The sequence below is a fragment of the Dipodomys spectabilis genome, unplaced genomic scaffold (genome assembly GCF_019054845.1).
Source record: "Dipodomys spectabilis isolate Male_0828 unplaced genomic scaffold, ASM1905484v1 ptg000102l, whole genome shotgun sequence".
NCBI classification, from domain to species: domain Eukaryota; kingdom Metazoa; phylum Chordata; class Mammalia; order Rodentia; family Heteromyidae; genus Dipodomys; species Dipodomys spectabilis.
Window position 1 is genome coordinate 2312067 of NW_024870779.1, and position 20197 is coordinate 2332263.

The following is a 20197-nucleotide window of genomic DNA, read 5'->3' on the forward strand; positions in this document are numbered from 1 at the left end:
TGAGGGTAGGATGCTTTGAGCAGCCTGCTCAGCACCGTACCACCCCATCTCAAAACTGTCCATGGGCATCTGATCTCTGTGTGGTATTATAGGTAAGAGCACATTAGAAGAGGCCAATTTTTAATACCACATGTTCTCCCCAGATAGGGTTCTAATGTGCGGGCCACGTTCTCAGTGCTCACAGCCAGTCTTAGTCCCCTCAGGCTGCTACAACCAAATTCCATCCATGGGTGACTTGTGAAACACAAGCATCCATGGATCATCGTTATAGAGCTCAAGCTATGGAGTCTAGAAGTCCAAGAGTAAGGTGCCTTTAGACCCGGAGTCCAGCAGGGCCCTGTTCTCTGGGTCACAGACTGCACTTACTCCAGAGACAAGGAGCTCTGTGGGTTTCTGCTCCAAGGTGGATGCTCCACCCTCAACCTGGATCCAACCAGAGCTGCCAACCCAGCTCCTCACACACTCACCCTGGAGATGAGGCTCCAGAGAACCAGCTGGTGACACAGACGGTTAGATCATGAGTCAAGTCTGGTTCATGAGCACGAGTGTAGCTCTGTGTCTGCATGAGTGTACACGTGTACACATGTTGGTCTCTATGTGTGAATTTGAATTTACCTACACGTCTAAGTGGGGGAAAGATTTGTCTCCATCGCTTCAACAAGTAACACGGTTCTTGAGCTATCTCAGGCAGCACAGCTATGTGTGGTGATGTACAGTGACAATATAGGAGGACGCAGATAGCACAACACTCTGAATTCATATCTGTCTTCTGGAAACTGAGGCACTGGCTGCAAGTTCTGCTCTAGAACCATGAGCTCTACTTGCTGACTGAAGCCCCATGCCGAGCCCGTGGTCTTGAGGGGAGGGTGCCCACAGCTACCTGGAGGAAATGGGAGGGAAGGCCCTGGTGGTCAGGGAGCAGGTGAAGATCAGAGGAGTGGCCATGGAGTCAGCCTTGTGTGGGAGCAGCTGTGTCTGAGGCAGGGCCCCCCAAGAGTTAAGAGACCTGGAGTCTGTGGTCAGACAGACATTCCTAGTAAAAAGCTGTTTCCACCTGAGCCTCGTCTCTGCATCTGTGAAATGGGTCAGCAGCCCCTCCCAGGGTCGGGAGAGGGCAAACAAAATACAGTGGTGTGTGGGTCGCCTGTCATCCCTGAGCCAAGACCACATGTGACTTGTGCCATCCTTCAGTGCTGAATTTGCAGAGAGGACAGTGAATGTTCAAGAGGGTTTTTAATCTACCCAAGACGGGTTGAGCCCTGATGATGTTAGTAATAAAGTGCTAAGCTTTTCTACACCGGTGGGTGGCTGGATGAACTTGATCCTGTAAGAATCTCCAGTGTGTGTAACAGCCTGGAAGCGCACTGGACATCAACCCCAACAGGAATGGCCCCCTCTACTGTCCAGGCCCTGAGCTCTGCTGTCTGCACAGTGGAGGGAATTCCGCATGGGCGGGCCTTTCAGGATCACAGGGCAGCGCTGAGTGGTCACCCCATGTGTCCATCACCCCCACCATGTGGTTGGGATATCATTGTCCACACCAGGGCACCCTCAAAGGAAATGTCAACCCTGAGGACAATGGATAGCACAAAGAATTGAGCCCCAGGCCATGTCAGCTCCCAGAATCAGGTGACCCAGAGGCCGCTGGGGCTCTTGGTAGGAGACCCAGATGTGTGGGGTGTATTTTAGATCTAGCTTCAACATATGATAGAAACGTGCCATTTCTCTCTCTGAGTTGGCTTACCTCACTTAACATGATTTGTTCTAGGTCCATCCATTTCCCTGCAGCCGGAGTGATCTTGCGCTTGCTAATGGATGAGAATTGCATTGTACATAAGTACCACAGTTTTTTTTATCTGCTCATCTATTCTTTGGCATCTGGACTGTGTTCATAGTGTGCATAGTGCAACAATAAACATGGATGTGCAAGTGTCTGGTTTTTAATGCTCTGGGTAAATGCTCAAGAGTGGTATGGCTAGATCACAGGGAAGTTCTATGTTTATCCTTTTGGCAAACTTCCAAACTGCCATCCAGAGTGGTTGGACTAGTTTACAGAGTGTTGAATTGAGATAAGTTTGCATGATCCAATGATTATTTCTTCAAGCCCAAAGACCAGGCTGTTCAAACCCTTCCATACCAGCATTTGACCTCAAATTCTCTTTAGAAGTTGGATAAATCAAATACTCTTAAATACTTTTATTGTAGAAAGTTAAATAGGTTTGAGAGCATTTACTATTCAGTGATGTGGAGTATGATAATGAAACTATTACTAACAATGACTACTTGGTTTCCTAATAGATCCCTTTCATATTCTACAGCACTCGGTAGTTTAATTGGAAGTACTTCGATTTAAGTTATACAATTATTGTAAAAGAAATGCCATTTAAGCTTCGTAATATGCACTTTACATCGCACTGTTTTTATTGTATTAATGGTAGTACACAGTCCTCACGGGTTTGCTTAAAGAAGAAATAGTGTACTCCATGTACCAAAGTTTCTGTCTTTGAAAATAATTTATACATAGTAGTTTCAGAACATTGTTCACAAACACTGAGTCAAACCAAGGTCTTAAGACAGAGCCAGTGTGGCTGATAATGGGTGCCATCTGTCCCTCTTTTCCCAGGGGATTTTCAATTGTAACACTCAATTCCAGGATATCTATCACTCCTGCACAACACAGGAACATTACTCCTGGGAACTGAAAACTGGGGGACTTGTACACATTTATCCCTGTCCAGTGTCTTTTCATCTAAGTCTAGCATGGAGAACATTGGGACCATGGGATATTTAAAGCCTATGAAATCATTTGGCCTCATCCTTTCAAAGTAACCATAGGTGGGACTTGAACTTCAAGTCTCATGGCACTACAAAGATGAAGGCATGTTTGAGAGACTCATTCTATCAATGGAAAAACTTAAGCTAATGTTTCAAAAATTAAGTGGCCTGACTACAGATGGAGCTCCAGCCAGAAATGGCTCAAAAATAAGAGTTGATTGCATCTGTCAAGAAAGAACTAAAACATCTCAGTCTTGATCCAAGTGACTTCATTATACATCACTCTATCAAACAGTAAAGTCACTATGCACCAACCTCGCACCTCAACAATGTGATATCAACAATAGGATCCTGTTTAAGTTTTGTCAAAAGTAGAGGGTAAAACAGCTGCCAGTCCAAGCAGCTTCTCATTGATCTTAATGCTGAGTATACCAGTCTTGTTTATCACTGTGAAGTGTGCTGGCTAAATCATAAAAATGTACTTATGAAGTTTTACAAACTACGGGATAGAGTCAAATGGCTCATGGCGTTGAAGGGAAAACCCATCAGGGAACTCAATGGTATCTAGCGGCTGTGTGATGTAGAGTTCATGGTAGACATTACCAGAACCCTCACAGAGCTAATCATATAGCTTCAGAGCCTCAAACAGCTCTTAGCATTCTGCTCTCAAAGTGGAAAATCACTTGAAGCCAAGTCAAGGCTGTGGAAAGTACAACTCAAAAGTAGTAATATGATATATCCCTACAAGGGATATAGCTTTTATCTTTCTGTCTGTAGTGAGGCTTTAACTCTGGGCCTGGGCACTGTCCCTAAGCTCTTCAGCTCAAGGGTAGCACTCTACTACTTGAGCCACATCATCACTTCTGGTTTTCTGGTGGTTAATTGAAGATAAGAGTCTCACAGACTTTGGGTTGGCTTTGAACTATAAACCTCAGATTTCAGCCTCCTGAATAGCTAGGATTCCAGGCATGAGCCACCAGCGCCCAGGTACAAAAGCCCTCTAAAACACATATTGCTGAATGTGAAAAACTAACTGAAGCATTTAGTGTAAGGTTCAGCTACGTGAAGAGTAAGCAAATAGAATCAAACATCTTTGCTACACTGTTGAATGGAGAGCTAACCATGTGCCTGCTAGCCTACTACATGAAATCTTTCATCTATAAAGTGATGGCAAGCTGGAAGCTCAAAGCAACAAGCCCTGCTTGAGTTCTATAAATGTTACACAAGCAATGAAGGCTTTCCCACCTTGAGGAGCCATGACTGAAAATTGCATGTGTTTGGGAAAACTTAGCAACACTAAGACTTGAATGTTCTCAAAACTGACCAAAAACCTCAAAAAAGCAGTTGCAAGTAGCAATCTCATCAAAACCAGGGAAATCATGTGCTTCACCAAACAGAAGCAGTTCCAGCAATCACATTAAGAATGAGTTAATTAAATGATTGAGCAAATACAATGTTCTCCAACCAGGACTTAGACGAAAAGACACTGGAGGGATAAATGGGCTAAGTTTTAAGTTGATCATTTTAAAGGCCCCAGGAATGATGTAAATATCCAAATGGTCCTTAACAGTAAAATGGTTCCTTAACTGTTTAAAAAGCATTCTCTTACCTGCCTGTTCTCTATTTTGGAAGGAAGAATTGTATTTAATATAAATGCCCTTAAAAGGAGGTGGGAGGGACAAGATGAGAGGGGAAAATCAAAGGAGGAGGCAACAATGTTGGATAAGAAATGTACTCATTACCTTGCTCATGTAACTGTAACCCCTCTATACAGTATTTTCACAATAAAAAACTTATTTTAAAAAGTATAAAAAATTAAAAAATTTAAAAAGAGGGCCAAAAGTCAAACTATGATGATAAAAATATTGACATAAAGCTGGGCACCGATGCCTCATGCCTGTAATCCTAGCTACTTTGGAGGCTGAGATCTGAGGATCATGGTTTGAAGCCAGCCCAGGCAGGAAAATCTGTAAGGCTCCAATGAACCACAAGAAATCTGGAAGTAAGGTTGTGGCACAAAGTGATAGAGCACTAGACTTGAGCAGTAAAGCTTAGAAAAAGCACCCAGGCCCTGAGTTCAAGCCCCACAACCAACCAGAGGAAAGAAATGACATGAGGATCTGAAACTAAGGAACAAAAGAGTAAACCAAAAGTTGACTTTGGGCGAAGTATGACAGAGAGGATCAGCAAGAATAAGTAGGCTGTTTACCACTCACCTATGTTTTTCAGTGGATTCCAGATGCAAAATTAAATAATTAACCTGACTTTATTTGTCCAACAGACAGCAAAATAACACAAGCATTGAGATCTTATGGTATAAAAATTCTGGGCCTCAAATTGGCTTGAGTTGTACAGATTTTCCAATACAAGTAGCAAGAAAAAAATCAGTTACAACTTAAATGAAATAATTTTGGTATTCCCTAGTAAAATAACTTAAATCTGTACCAGGTGAAATGCCTTATAATAGTTAGATCATCTTCAAACACTTTGGATTTCATACCAAGGATGGGTATATCTATTTTTGTAGAGACTCCAGCTTGAGACTAATTATAATATTTATAATTACATGTTTTGGTTTGTGTCAGTGAGAAAAGAAAGTTGAAGAGATAGAGAGGAAAGATTTTAATAAATTTGTCTTTTACAGTTTTTTCCTGTACCATTTTCAAGTTGTTCTGTTTTAATTATTTTTATAATCCTTGTAGAAATTTATTTTTTTCTTATTTAATGATTTGAGACTAACTCAGGGAATGTATAAATTAAACACATAAAATATATTTTTCTGTGAGGTGATAAATATCTTCTCTCCATCATTTCTAAATTACAAGTCGTTAAATAGTGCAATTCCATTTTTCTACCACCTAATGTTTATAAATGAAGAGCTGAAACTTTTCCTTTCCTTTCCCTAAAGGCTACCTGGCTTTTAGTTCATTAATTGACTCAGAATTTTATAATCAAAAGCAAATATGACATTAGGAAATCTAAATGACTTTATTTTAGTTACTCACTAACTGATAATTTTGGAGAACCAAGAGTGACAATTTCATTATCAATAAACACTAAGATTTATAAATAGCAGAACTCACAGGTGATGGACTTTTCAACAATAATTCTCCCTGTATCATTTGTTAAGATACAGATTGCTGTTTTTCTAGGCCATAGTTCTTGACATTTTAGGGGGTCTTTAATCTAATGAAAGTTAAGTTTTTTTGTTCTTCAGAAACATGGAGCTGAGCACGCATATACACTATAAATAAATCATTTTCAGCAGAGAGGTTGGTTGGTGGCAGTCATGCGGTCAGGGTCACAGCCTCTTGTGTTATCTCTTATCTGCTTTTCTATTGTACTTTCTTTCAAGTTACAACAGTTTGTATGAGCATTGCAGATTTCAGGATTCTAATATGCAAATAGGAATTTATCTCTCCCCCTTTCCTCAAACTGTCTTACATCCTTGTCAAAAGTCCCGTATCTTTAACATGAATTATTAACCTATTTTTGGTTCCTGATTACAATGGACTGTATATTCTAATATCAACAGACAAAACCCCATGCTTACCACATGACCAGCTCATGTTTATAAGTCAATCTGAAAGTTGGCCCTGATGACTTACACCTACAACCACAGCACTGAAGAGGCTAAGGTGGGAAGCCTGCAGGTTCAAGACCACCCTGGATTACACAGCAAATTTCAGACCCAGCTAGGCTACATAGACAAGCTATTGCAATAAATAAAAAAATTTAAAACTTTTCATCTGAAAATAAAGATACAATTAAAAGTGCTTTATGAATTTTTTTTTTTTTTTTTTTTTTTTGTCAGTGGTGGGGCTTGAACTCTGGGCCTGGGCACTGTCCCTCAGCTCTTCAGCTCAAGGCGAGCACTCTACCACTTGAGCTACAGCGCCACTTCCGGTTTTCTGGCGGTTTATTGGAGATAGGAGTCTCACGGTGTCTCCTGCCCGGGCTGGCTTTGAACCGCGATCCTCAGATCTCAGCCTCCTGAGTAGCTAGGATTACAGGCGTGAGCCACCAGCGCCCGGAGCTTTATGAATTTTTATAACATTACCCTGTGAGACAATATTTGGTCATTAAGTCATTTTTTGAAGATAGAAAACATTTTAAAATGTGTCCAACATGTAATTACATACACCTTAATTATTTGTGGAATAAATGGACTCATGTTGCTTTGGAATTTTTGATGTGAGGGGCATGTGTGAGCGTGCATGTGTGTGTGTGTGTGTGTGTGTGTGTGTGTGTGTGTGTGTGTATGTGTAGTGACATTTTTCTGTTCTCCTTATTCACAGCAACCTTTTCTCTGAACTTTCCATTTGGGCATGTTGTATTAGTAGAGCCATATATATCTAATGTCAGGATGTTTTGAAGTACTCAAAATACATTAGTTTTTTTTTTGTCAACTAGAGAATACCCTACCACTTGAGTCTAGAGTTCTGTACAATAACTTTTATATATTGTCCACCACTTAAACAACTGATATTGTGAATAATTTAACCTTTTCTCTGTGATTCATGTTCACCTTTTGCAGCATCAATAAAATAAAAAGGTTTCACACCATTGAGACAGCCTCAGGAGCCCCTAAGTGGGAACTGACAGGTAGTTTTTTAAAAAATATATTAAACAATCACTAAAAAAGCTTCTAAATTATTTTGTTTGAATTTTATGGGGGATTTTTTTCTCTTCTCTTTCTCCTTGCCAGGTTGCTAAATATTTAACTTTGAAATTGTCTTTGCTTGACAGTTCATTATTTTAGCCTTCCTCAAGGGCTATATTTGCTCTCTCTTCAATCATTATATAGGTAATTAGGTGCAGAATTCAAGCTAATAATTAAATGATTAAAGCCCTGTGATTAAATATTTGGCTGTTTAACTTTTACTTCTGGTAACTGCTTATTATTGCTATATACTATTTGGAGTTGCCAGATAGTTATGTCTGATGCCCTATTTTACTATAAATATGGTGAACACTGGAACTTCTCATTCTTGTTTTTGATGATACTCTGTCAGCTATCTGTGCATGGCCTCAGGTCCATTCACTCCTCTTCCCCTGCTCTGCTCACTGGCAATGACAGGTAGCAGCCATGATGTGGAAAATACAAAGAGCACATCAAATAAAGGATTCCATTCCAGGGTCTCTGAGAGAAAGCTATAACTAAGCTTTCCAACTTACAAGTGACCAGTCTATGTGGCCACCAGGATCAGAAAACAAATCAGAAGGTATGATTTTTGAGCACTCCATCACTTATGGATTAAGGATAGATTTTATTTCAGTCTAGGGTAGGTCAACAAGCAGTACTTTTAAAAAGTAAACATTTAACCATGTTCCCTTCCACATGCTGGTCCTGGGAAGAGACTAAATAATCCTGAGACATTCTTTTTAGCTGTAGTTTGGCAGTCATCTTGGAAAGCAGGATAGGTCACAGACCTGCCAGGCATCCGTGACTCATGGCAGTAGGCTCCACCTGACTAATCCGGAGACAGTGTAGCATCGGATCACAAGACACCATCTCTGACCACCTCTGAACCTTCATGATTTAGGACTATTTGACTTGTTCAAACCTTCTAAACCCTTGTCCTCAGTTCTCCCAATTTAACCTAGGACCATTGTCTGTAACCTGGGCAGATGGATGAAGATGACTAAGGGTGATCTGCAGAGCCATCTTTCCATGGCATGATGCCATATTATTTCCTTTCTCTTCCTTATTTCTCTCTTAATAAAATATCCTGTCACTTTTACTAGAGCCTAACTTCTTCTCACATTGGAAGCAAGAATCAAATTTAGCTATGCTAAATGTCCAGTTTCAGTAGCCTTGAGGAAAGGGCATTGGAAGATGTTTAAATGGCTGGAAAATGGCAAAGCAGAGTATTTCTCCCACATACACCAAATGAATGGCACTTTGTATTTTTCGTTCATAAGCTCTGTTTCCTTTCACATCTCAACCTTCGTTGAGGAACGCTCTCCCCTGCGGTAGCTGGTCTTCTTCTTGCTGCTGGGCACTGGTAAGCCTATCTCTTCTCTGCACCCTAGGGAGGTCCTTCGCCCATTCTTATTGTTAATCTCTGCAGATATTTCTCATGATATTGCATGCTCACAAGAACATAATTTGTCATGTAGCCTATAACACCAAGTTTCACTTTACAGGCTATGTAACATAAACCCCAAGATTGCTTTTGAGAATTAAGAAAAGTTGAAGTAAATGTAAATGGAGAATTGCTGTTTTGTATTTTAGAGATTTTATTATTACCTTCCTCATTGTAATTGGAGAACCATGTTCAGGGATCAAAGGCTGGGAGAGAAATTATACAGACAAACCAGGCACAACATGACAATTCTGGCCTATGTAGTCTAATCAAAAAAACAGAATTGGGCAAAGTAGAAATCTGATTGTAAAATTACCATGGCAATAAAGTCACAATAATTACAAGGAATTTAATATTTCTTACACTTAAAAAAGCAAGCACTAACAATTCAGGCCAGATATGTACTGAGTAACTTGATGTTCAAAGACTATTTTCAGAATTTTAAAAAGGTGCATGAAACAACTCAGTAGTAAGAATTATACATTTTGGGGAGATATTTACATCCATTGATTATTCCTTTGATTTTATTAGTATGTCAACACAATTATTATTCAACAGCTTAATCATTGTATTTTTTTAATACTGGTTTCCAGGACAAAAGCAGCTCACACCTGTAATCCTAGCTACTCAGGATGGAGGTTCAAAGCCAGTTCAAGGAAGGTAAGTCTGGGAGGCGTTTATCTCCAGTTAACCAGCAAAACCCAGACATAGAACTCCAGTGGTGAAGTGAAAGCAAGAGACTTTAAATACCATCACACACACACACACACACACACACACACACACACACACGCACAAAATTGGTACTACATAAAACAAGTAAGGTTTTATTAGTAAAGATATACTCAAAAGCTAAGTTTTGAGAAAATATTTGATAAAAATGGCAATCTAGCAACTAAAAATGTATTAATCTTTATTTTAAAATAAGGTATGTATATTAATTATAAGTCGTTTTAGCAGAATAATTCTTGTTATACACCATTATACTTAAACTAGATTCTTGGTCTCAGGTATTTCTGATATAACAGTATTTTTAGAAAGAATGTGTTTATGAACAAAATTTTATTATCTTAAAATCTGTTCATATTTATCCCAGAACGTGTTTGTTGGACTGGAGATGAGCCACCAGAGAGGCTGGTGCCCAGATTCTTCAGTCTTTCTGGACTACTGCTGCCTCTGCATACTGCATACCCTGGACTACTGCATGCCTTTGGGACTGGGACATTGGTCAGGTCCTGTCTGGTGGACTGCATTAGTCAGTCACCTCTGAGCAGTCATTCATGGGTTGTTCAGGATCATCATTAGGCAGCAAGCTGGTGGGATTGAGAGCTGACGCTTTACAGAACTTTAAGTGTGCCTGGTCCAAGAAGAGTGTCTGGTAGTGGGTTACCCAAGCATTGGACATCCATCTTTCCCGTCTGCCCCTCAGGAGAGTGTCAACTGAGTGGGGAGTAGTCAGCCAGAGCTCCTGGCCCAGAGTCAACTTGTCAGCCTCCTTCACAAACATAGCAGTGGCTGTTATAGTTTGGATGCGGGCTGACCAACTGGATGGGTCCAATCGTTTGGACAGATAGACCACAAGTTGCCTTGAGGGTCCCAGAGCTTGGATAAGGACTCCATGTTTTATTCCTTTTGCCTCATCCACGAGCAGAAGCATTTGCTCAACCTAAGTCCAATGCAAAGGTTTAGTTTCTTTGAGACTGGCATACAGCTCTTTAACAATTTTAGTGAACCCTAGAATCCACAAGTGGCAAGAACCAACTGTCCCAAGAAACTCCCGTCCCTGTCTCCAGTTTGCTGGAATAGGGATCTGCACAATTGCTGAAATGTGACCCTGGGAGAATGCCACGCCGACCCCAGTAGAGTCTGCTTAGCATGGGAAACCATCTATCAGACCATGATAGGGGCTTCGAGACCTATCTCTGAGTTTTGGGACTTCACCGAAGTCTACCTCAGAGAATGGGGCTTTACAGAAACCTATCTCCAAGTTTTGGGACTTCACCGAAGTCTACCTCGGAGAATAGGGCTTCTAAGAGGCCTACTCCTGGGAAAAGGCTGGAAAAACCCCTGGGAAAAGATGTGTTTCTGCCTTTCTTCACTGCATAAGAGTGCCTATTAATCTTTTACTGCTTCTACTGCTCTTTGTACTTGCTCATTGTCAACGTTCCCTTATTCAAAGCTCTTTCTTAAGAGTGTTGACGACCCCAATATCTGATGAGTGTCTTAAAAATATGACCAACTCACCAGAGTTAAGTGCTACCCTGAAACACCTCTTATGGAGGCTAGGAGATAAGTTATAAGTAAATATAAAAGTATTAGGGTTTTCACAAAGTCACTTCAGTAGAAGGAATTATTTGTAAGGGAATTACAAGAAGCTGTAGGCTCAGCTAGAGCAGAAAGAATGGGTGGCAATTACTAAGATAACTATTTAGGAGAAAGAATTTCCTGCTATTTACTAAGAATTGCTAGACCTAGAGAATTGCTAGATCCAGGTCTCCTTGAGGTTTACTATTAAAGAAGAAACAGGAAAGATCTATTTGGGAAAGTTAAGGCCTCTATAAAGATAGGTAATGGTTAATTGGTGACAAACATCGAAACCCAAACCCATTGTATTCCTTAGAGATAAGCCGGAGACAAATGCCTATCAGGTGCCCAGCTGGTGACCACCCAAGAAAGAAGCCCTGCAGCAAGATTGTGTAACCTTTTGCCCTTCCTCATGGAGACTTTTGCTATAAAAGTTTGTTATCCTCTGCATTAAATCGCACTCAGCATCCACTCCTAATGTGTGTGAGTTGTCTGTTTGCCATCTCCCCACCTATTCCAGGTTCCTCCCTTAGGTGTCCTCCGTGGTCCCGACAGAACCCAGTCCGCGGCAGGTGGCGCCCAACGTGGGGCAGAGGCTGAGGCTCAGAGCGGGGCACGAAGCAGTCTCTTCAGTCAAGGAACCTTGGGAGGTAAGCATCTCTCTCTTTTCTTTTCACCTGGAATAGTAGTCAGAAGCTCGTTGGGGTGCTGCAGGCCCCTCAGTTGTGACTGAGAAAGATAACGAGTAAATCATGGGGAGTTCATCTTCTAAGAATAAGGATAGTTTGTCTCTATTTTAAAACATATGCTAAAAGCAAGAGGCATTAAAGCCTCCACAGCAGCAAAGGGAGAACAAACTAATCCTTGGTTCCCACAGGAAAAAGGCAACCATTGAAAAAGTGAATGTAAATCTAAGTTCCATAAAGACGGAACTCCTCTTCGAGAGGAAATAAAAAATGGAAAAAGGCAACCATTGAAAAAGTGAATGTAAATCTAAGTTCCATAAAGACGGAACTCCTCCTCGAGAGGAAACAAAAAACGGACAGAGGGGCAACCAGCCCCTCCCCAAGAGAATAAGAAACAATTAGATCATTTGATACAATTTTCATATTTCAGGAATGGTGAAAGCCTGCAGGTGTGGTCTTGGGGCTGGCGGAGAGTCTTGGCGGACGCGCTATAAGACTGCCAGCGGGGCCAGTGGGAGACGTCCCCTGGACCCCTGGGTGGGACTGTCCTCGAGATCGGGTAGAGGGGGTTCGAGTCCCCCTGATTGGCCGATTCTCTCTGATTGGAAGCCCTTCTGGACAGACTGTCGGAACAGCAGTCTGACGCGCTTGCTGTCTGTCTTGAGTGTGCGTATATGTCTTCTGTTAACTCTAATTTGAATCTTAGGCATGCAGCCCTGGGGCCGGTGGATGAGGGGCTTATTGATCCCCTAGACCAGAGGAAGAGTGTGCACTTAATTGCCCCATCCACCTTTTTAGAATTCCAGGAGTGCCCGGACCAGATCGCCCCCCTCCCCAGAGAAAGCATGACCAAGTGCGCGTACATTACCAACCCCCGTATGCGGCGTGAGTGTGTGTGTGTGAGTGTGTAATTTTAACTTCTTTTTCTTTCTTATCTCGGTTTTATTAATTTGGACACTCCTTGTCGCAGAGATGGGGCAAGGACAAAGCAAGCTTACTCCTCTCGACCTCCTGCTCAGTCATTTCAAAGAGGTAAAAGAGAGGGGGTATAATTTGAGTATAATTGGAAATCTCAGAAGAATCTAAAAAGAAAAATTCTCTGGAATAAGTAGAGGGGGTTCGAGTCCCCTGGTCAGTGGTGAGATGTCACCCCATTCACTGAGACCTGATTTTGTCTTTGTGGCCACTTGTTTGTCTTGTTTAGTGTGTGTGTTCGTTTTATGTTTTCTGAGGTAGGGAAGATTTGGGTGAGTATGGCAGGCTCACTCAGCAGACTCTGGATTCAGCTTGCTGAATGAGAACAGCACAGAGATTCAAAAGACTAATTAGTGAATTGCCTTGCTAGATAAGCAAGCTCTGGGAAAATAAAGCCCAACAAAGGTACCTAGTTAAAGGAAATACTGTCTTAAATTTTTGTTTAAAAATTTGAAATAATGTACATACAACTGATTTTGATTTTTGCGCGCTTTAAGATCTGTGTGTTTTGTGTTTGTCTGTGAACATGTTCAAAGATAAGAATTGTCAGCATGCTGTAACAATTGGGTGAGTTTAAATTTAAAATTCAAAAGGTAATGAGATTTGGACATTACCAAAGATTTTAAAAAATCTTCACATTGTTTTAAATGGCTTTGTAAAGATTCTTTAACTTGCAAATTAGAAAATCTGGTATTTTAAAAGACTAATGTTTTAAAATGCATAAGACTGTTTATTCTGTAATCAAGTTATCTGGCTTAACAAAAATGCATTGGCTGTTTGGGATCTAATTCCCTTGGCTAAAATTTGGGGATAAATATTAGAAATTTAAATGTAAAGGTTAGTTTAACACTGCCAAAGATGTTACCTGTTTTGTCTGTCTAAAACTGTATTTCATTCAAGAACCAAGAGAAGAGACGGGGAAAAACTTAGAAGCCAACAGAAGACCTATCTTTAGGGGTAAGGGGTGAACAAGCAGAAGTGCAGTTCAGCTGGTCATGCATGGTGGGACAGGCCCTGGGAGGAGTCCACGCATGGTGAGGCAAGCTGGCACAAACGCAGTTCATCTAACCCTAAAGAGTCGGATTGGGTGTGTGCCCATTCCATAGAAGGGGCTGAGTGGCCCATCTTTGTTCTTTCTTTTCCCTACAGACAGACACTGAAAACATGATGGTGAAAATGAGTGATGTGATGATCTGATTAGTATTGCTAAAACTTCCCCTTGGATGTGTTAACATTAAAATTAGAAAGGCCTTAAAAAGAGGGCTAAAAAGTTATTTGTATAATGTGACTTGCTTTTAATGTTTTACAATTAAGATATTTTTGAAAGTTATAGAGGTGTTAAGTCTAGCCTCGTGGTATAATGATGGTGACTGTAATTTTTGCATTAAGGAAAAATTGTCATTTGAGTTTAAAAATCTTAATGTGTGTCTGCTTTAAAACAAGCAACCAAGAGGCAATGAGTGACACTTGGCCTCAAGATTTCTTTTCAAAACGCAAATGAAAACTAAAGTATGAAATATTAAAGGTGATTAATAAGAGGCTTTTAAAAAATTAATTAAAAAAATGGATTTTGGGATATAAAGTTTAAATGTAAAATTGTTCTTGACATTGGCCTCAATGTGCACAAAGGAAAAATTAAGATTATCAAAAGAATTGCTATTCTAGTTTGCTCTTATAGGTCTTTTTAAGTCTCCAGCAAAGTCCAGAGCAAAACACAGAGTATTCTTAAAAGTTTGTCAAATGTAACTTTGACTCTTAATAAGTTTCAGGTAAGAGCATGCTTAAAAGCTACTTCTATGTTGACCACCTTGTTGCTTTTAATTGGAGGAAAGTGGCCTTTTATAAGACTCACTGATCTGCAAACTGGTTCAAAGCCAGCCCGGGCAGAAAAAGGTCCCAGTGAGACTGTCATCTCTATTCAGCCGGCAGAGTACTAGCCCTGGACTAAAGAGTCAGGGGACAGTACTCAAGCCCCAAGCTCGAGACTCACAGTGGCAGAGTACTAGCCCTGGACTGAAGAGTTAGGGGACAGTATTCAAGCCCCGAGTCTGGGACTCAAAGTGGCAGAGTACTAGCCTTGAGCTGTAGAGCTGAGGGACAGTGCTCAGGCCCTGAGTTCGAGTCCAGCGACCAGCTAAAGGGAAATGCCAATGAGGCATTTATCCAGTGTAGAGAAGACACTCCTGGGACAAGAGCAATGGAGGAGCATCCAGAGGCAGTAAGCCACTGCTTGGATGGCAGAAATGTCAGATCCTAGAGCCATTTTGTGGCCCTTCAAAAACTGGTCAGAGCCGGGAGGTCATAGGAAGATAGTTTGGAAGCATGCCTAATGTCCATGACTATCTACCTTGTAAGGAACAGAAACTTGCCAGTCCTCTGTGATAGTAAAAAAGCTAATGTTATAAAATGTGGGGGATAGTTTAAATCTCAACCCCTTTATGTGCTAATTGGCAGCTCCAATTGAGCTGACATCAGTTACATGAAATTCATCTGCTCAGGAAAAAGTTTGTAAACCTGAGTGTGTTTCTATTGATATCTGTCTAAAGGCCTGCAAAGGTAACTTAGGCATCTTAGGCATTGTTGAGATCACATTCCTAAGCCATCTAGGAAGATGCTTTTGCAAACCAGAGTGCTAAACAAGCTACACTGCTGTAGCTGGAAAAAAGGTCTGTGCAGTTGTCAAAAGTTAAATATTGTTCTTAATGACATCTAACCCTGATAGCCTCTTTGTAAAATAGGCTAAGGTTATAGGTTCCTGGCTAGGTAAGATCAACGCCCCTGAAGTCAGCTTGAAGAAGTTACAGAAGATGGATCTTCGCCCTTCTACCCTCATTTTTAAGATCAAGGGTCCAGAGTCAGAAATTTTGGAGAAATGAGGCAAAAAAAAAAAAAAAAAGCATAAAGAATAGTGTTAACTGTTGTAGGTATGCAAGGTGTGGAGACTGCATCTGTCAGAGATGGCTACAAGACAGCCTTCTGAGCCTTCTGTGTCTATTTACAAAAATATCTGGTTAGTAAAAAAGTTGTGATTTTGGTAAATTGTCCTGGGCTATTGTTTAAAGATCTTAAAAACCAGCAGGATCAAAGCCTGCCAAGCCTATGCAATGTATCCTTAACCAGTCTGTGTAGGAATTTACAGCCCAGCATGAGGTGTGACAGTCCCTTGGAGCAACTGAGAGATCCTGCTGCTGCTGCTGCTGCATACCCTAATGGTTAAAGTTCAATGACTGCCTGACAGCCACCTGGAGAAACTCCTGCCTAAAGATTCCATCACCTGAGTCTGCTTCCTGGTTGACTGCTGCTAAATCTAAGATCTTGTGGGACATTCTTTTGGGTGATATCCAAAAACCCTCTCTTCCCACAGTGGATATTGGGGACAAGGATATCACTGGCTTGCTTGCCTTAGGCCATTCAGTGCATAGTGACTGAAAATCCACTCTATGGTCACAGCCTAGTTTGGCTCTGGTATGGTAATAACCTGAGTGTGTTATCAATGGAGGTAATATTCTTAGCCTTAAAATCTAGCAAGCTTCTACATCACAGTGGTGCCTTAAGGCTGTTCTAAGATAAAGGTTCCGCAAGCAAAAGGAAAATTGTGCAGTTTTAAACTACAGCTACAAAGATGCTCAGGGATTGTAAAGAAAGAGGGTGGTAAAGAAAGCCTTGGAAAAGGGATTGTAAAGAAAGAAGGTAGTAAAGAAAGCCTTGGGAAAGGAATTGGGGAAAAAATTGATATCCACTTTGGATAAGAAAGGATTTGAAAAGTAAGAATTGTCTTTAAAGAAGACAAAACTCAGAAAGTTTAAGTATGTAGCAAATGGTATGAGTATGTCTTAAAATTGGAGCTTACAAGTACAGCTGGTATAAAATTGAGTTAACTGTGATACACGAAGTCAGGACTGGTGAAAATTAAAAAAAAAAAAAAAAGGGGCAAATGCCACGCCGACCCCAGTAGAGTCTGCTTAGCATGGGAAACCATCTATCAGACCATGATAGGGGCTTCGAGACCTATCTCTGAGTTTTGGGACTTCACCGAAGTCTACCTCAGAGAATGGGGCTTTACAGAAACCTATCTCCAAGTTTTGGGACTTCACCGAAGTCTACCTCGGAGAATAGGGCTTCTAAGAGGCCTACTCCTGGGAAAAGGCTGGAAAAACCCCTGGGAAAAGATGTGTTTCTGCCTTTCTTCACTGCATAAGAGTGCCTATTAATCTTTTACTGCTTCTACTGCTCTTTGTACTTGCTCATTGTCAACGTTCCCTTATTCAAAGCTCTTTCTTAAGAGTGTTGACGACCCCAATATCTGATGAGTGTCTTAAAAATATGACCAACTCACCAGAGTTAAGTGCTACCCTGAAACACCTCTTATGGAGGCTAGGAGATAAGTTATAAGTAAATATAAAAGTATTAGGGTTTTCACAAAGTCACTTCAGTAGAAGGAATTATTTGTAAGGGAATTACAAGAAGCTGTAGGCTCAGCTAGAGCAGAAAGAATGGGTGGCAATTACTAAGATAACTATTTAGGAGAAAGAATTTCCTGCTATTTACTAAGAATTGCTAGACCTAGAGAATTGCTAGATCCAGGTCTCCTTGAGGTTTACTATTAAAGAAGAAACAGGAAAGATCTATTTGGGAAAGTTAAGGCCTCTATAAAGATAGGTAATGGTTAATTGGTGACAAACATCGAAACCCAAACCCATTGTATTCCTTAGAGATAAGCCGGAGACAAATGCCTATCAGGTGCCCAGCTGGTGACCACCCAAGAAAGAAGCCCTGCAGCAAGATTGTGTAACCTTTTGCCCTTCCTCATGGAGACTTTTGCTATAAAAGTTTGTTATCCTCTGCATTAAATCGCACTCAGCATCCACTCCTAATGTGTGTGAGTTGTCTGTTTGCCATCTCCCCACCTATTCCAGGTTCCTCCCTTAGGTGTCCTCCGTGGTCCCGACAGAACCCAGTCCGCGGCAGGAGAAAGTATGCTTTCCCCCTTCCAGGCTATACCCCCAAAGAGATGACACAGGTGTGGGCCTTCTTCGCTGAGACTCCATACCCCAGGTCTTGAAGGGTCTCCAGTAGTCCCTGAGTGGTTGCTCTACATTTTGTTGTTGTTGTTGTTTTAGAGGCGAGTACATATTGTAGGAGGGTGTTCTTTGGGTATTTTTGGTGGAATTTCAGTAACTTGGCAGTTAAGTCCTCATCAAACAGGGTTGGAGAGTTTTTAAATCGCTGAGGCAATCTAGTCCAAGAACGTTGGCCTGGGTTGGCCTGAGTATTCCCTTTTGGGGTCAGTTCATCTTAAGGCAAAAATGGGTTGACTTACAGGCGCCATAGACAGGCAGAGAAAGGCATCTTTCAGATCCAGGATAGTATCGGTCTGCCTCTCAGGTAGAAGGAGACTCAGGAGAGTACAGGGGTTCAGGACAGTAGGATTTATAGTCTCAACGTGCCTATCAACTTCCCTGAGGTCCTGCATCGGTCAAGGTCAATAGTCTCAGGTCCTGGGTTTTAAGACTGGGAGCAATGAACAGAGTGTTCCAGGAGACAAGTATTCCTGTTTTTTCCCCAATCGTTTGATGTGGACTGTGATTCCCTGCTTTGCCTCCAGGCTCATAGGATGGTGTCTCACTCTGCTGGGGGCTGCCTAGCTCAGTAACTGGGCTACAATGGGAGGTTAGTGGGCCTCCAGGTGGGGTGGATTGTTCTCCACCCAGACTTGGAGGAACCTCTGCCTCATTAAGTACAGATACTTGGAGGGTTGGGAAGTACTGCAAGGGGCTGATTTCGGCTGTAGGCAATATTCCACAGATAGTAGGAAAAATTTTGATTGGGGCTTGGCCCCCACCGAAGACAATGGGAGCCCCCAGTTCATGAAGAAGGTCTCTGCCCATCAAAGGATATGGGCAGTCAGGTATCACAAGAAAGGAATGTTTTGACTCCGAGGCTTTGATCCATTTGGAGTTGATTCCGGTGCAGGGTGATATAGAAGGAGCTAGCTTTAGTTTTCTACATGTAGTTAACCAATTTTGCCAGCACCATTTACTGAAGAGGCTGTCTTTCTTCCATTCTATTTTTTTAGCTCCCTTATCAAAGATTAGATGGCTATAGGGCTGTAGGTTCATTTCTAGGTTTTCAATTCTATTCCATTGGTCCTGAGGTCTGTTCTTGTGCCAGTACCAAGCTGTTTTGATTACTATGGCTTTATAGTAGAGTTTGAAATTTGGTATTGATATTCCTCCAGCAGTGTTCTTTCCGTTGAGGAGCGTTTTTGCTATTCGGGGTCTTTTATTGTTCCATATGAATTTTTGGATTGTCTCTTCTATTTCCTTGAAGAATGAGGTTGGAATATTGATAGGTATCACATTGAATTCTGGAGGGGATGTGGACAGAAGGGACCCTTACTTCATTGTTGGTGGGAATGTAAACTTGTTCAACCACTTTGGAAAGTAGTATGGAGGTTCCTCAAAAGACTCCACATAGAGCTCCCCTATGACCCAGCAATCCCACTTTTGGGCATTTACCCAAATGTTTACAAACAAGACCACACTAAAGCTACTAGCACAACTATGTTTATTGCAGCATTATTTACCATAGCTAAGATATGGAACCAACCCAGATGCCCCTCATTAGATGAATGGATCAAGAAAATGTGGTATATATACACAATGGAATTCTATGCCTCCATCAGAAAGAATGACATTTCCCCATTTGTTTGGAAATGGAAAGACTTGGAAAAAATTATATTAAGTGAAGTAAGCCAGGCCCAAAGAAACATATGTCCCATGGTTTCCCTTATTTGCAATATCTAGTATATGTTTGAGTCAAGCAGAGAAGGTCAGATAAGGTGATGTTAGTACAATGAACCCTAAGATATGTATTTAAATGTTTTTTTCTTTCATGCATTTGTTTCTAACGCATTTATAAGATGATTTCTTTGTTGCTTTGTATGTCCCTCCCCCACAGTATAACCCCTGCTTTCACTGTATTTGATGTCAGTATAATTTGTGGAGGGGAAGGGGAAAAACAAGTTGTTTAAATAAGGATACAGGTGGACCCGTTGCAACAATGAAAAGTACAAGTTGTCATGTCGAAAACGAACTTTACAACTTTGGTGGGGGGGGTGGGAGGAGGATTGGGTGGGGAGGGAGGTTTGGAAGGGATGGGAAGGGGAAACAAAGGAAGCAGCTAGAATACTTGATAAGAAATGTACTCACTATCTTGCCCATGTAATTGTAACCCCTCTGTACAATATTTTCACAATAAAATAAAATAAATGTAAAAAAAAAAAAAAAAGAAAGGAATGTTTCACAGTAGCTTGTCCCAAGTCTGTGGTCTGGTAGTTGTCCACACATACGAGGCTCCTTCCATGGC